This window comes from Bactrocera latifrons, unplaced genomic scaffold (genome assembly GCF_001853355.1).
Source record: "Bactrocera latifrons isolate USDA-ARS-PBARC rearing strain unplaced genomic scaffold, ASM185335v1 scaffold_138, whole genome shotgun sequence".
In the NCBI taxonomy this organism is placed as follows: Eukaryota; Metazoa; Arthropoda; class Insecta; order Diptera; family Tephritidae; genus Bactrocera; species Bactrocera latifrons.
This window is the reverse complement of record NW_017534830.1, coordinates 228,651-229,909: the sequence shown is the minus strand read 5'-3', so window position 1 is coordinate 229,909 and position 1,259 is coordinate 228,651.

Sequence of the window (1,259 nt, the reverse complement as noted above, 5' to 3'; positions counted from 1 at the left end):
TTTTTTATTAAAAGAAAATTAAAAAAAATATGTATAATTTTTTCAGTTAATTCTCCCGATTTATATTTTTTTTAATTCACAATGATTTTACACATTTTTGCAATAACTAAGCTTGTAGAACTCCCGAGTTGATCTAATGACTGCTGCCCAGAGCATGCTGAAATTATAGAGGGAACACTTCTCCAGCCTGCTGAATGACAGTGAAAGCATAACACCAGGAGATGGTGAACCCGATCCACCACCTTTTCATCGATTTCAAAGCCGCCTTCGACCGCACGAAAAGGATTTAAAGGAACAATATCAAAAGCCTGGCTTGAAAACTGGTGTACCAGATTAGAAAAGGATCATGATAAATAGAAGTTAAGAGACACAGAGGAAGCCCAAAGAAAGCTGAATCGGACGCAAGCATGGCATGACTCACATAACCTCCAGCTCGCTACAGAAGAAACAGAGGCACCACTGCTGACAAACAAGCACATACCACTCGTAATAAGCACACTATGAATATTTTAAGGTCACAAAAAACTCTGAATTACCTAGGCGTAAGACTGAATCCCAAAATAACTTTCTGGGTATAAATCCAGCTCGCCACAGGAAAGGAAACGAAAATCACCGTCAAAAACCACCAGCGTCTTACTATACGGGAATTGGATTCGGGCTGATGTGCTAAAAAAGAAAAACCGGCATACGGTATTGGACAGAGTACAGCGCATCACATCCCTCAGAGTTGCAGCTAATGCTTTCATTGGCCTTCTTGCGCACGAAAGAAAAAAGTTCTGGCAGCTAAAGGAGGCATATAAAAATGACAAGAGCGCTACTGACCGAATAAAGAAGGACACGATGGCAACAAAGATGGGAGAATGGAAGTCTCAGATTTGGAGAAGTTGACTTTTACATAAGACAGCTGCTATCCGCACACGGATATTTCTGAAAGTACTTTCATAGAAACAGGGACGACGTAGAAGACCTGGTTGACCCAATAAATATGGAAAATTTAATCAGCGTCAAAAAGCAGGTGTAAATCTCTCAATGAGAAAAATGTAACGCTACCCTGAAGTAATGCAAACGGGGTTCCAGGGTGGACGACTGTTCCTTGGAGGGGGCGGGGGCGGTTTTAGTGACCTGCAAGTGGCACGAAACGTTGCTTCGTCGACAGCTCTGATGATGCGGATGTCATTTTCCACCCGCTCACCCTCCAAAAAATTCCTATTTGTTTTTATTTTAATTTTTATTTTTATTTTTTTTTAATTTAAATTTTT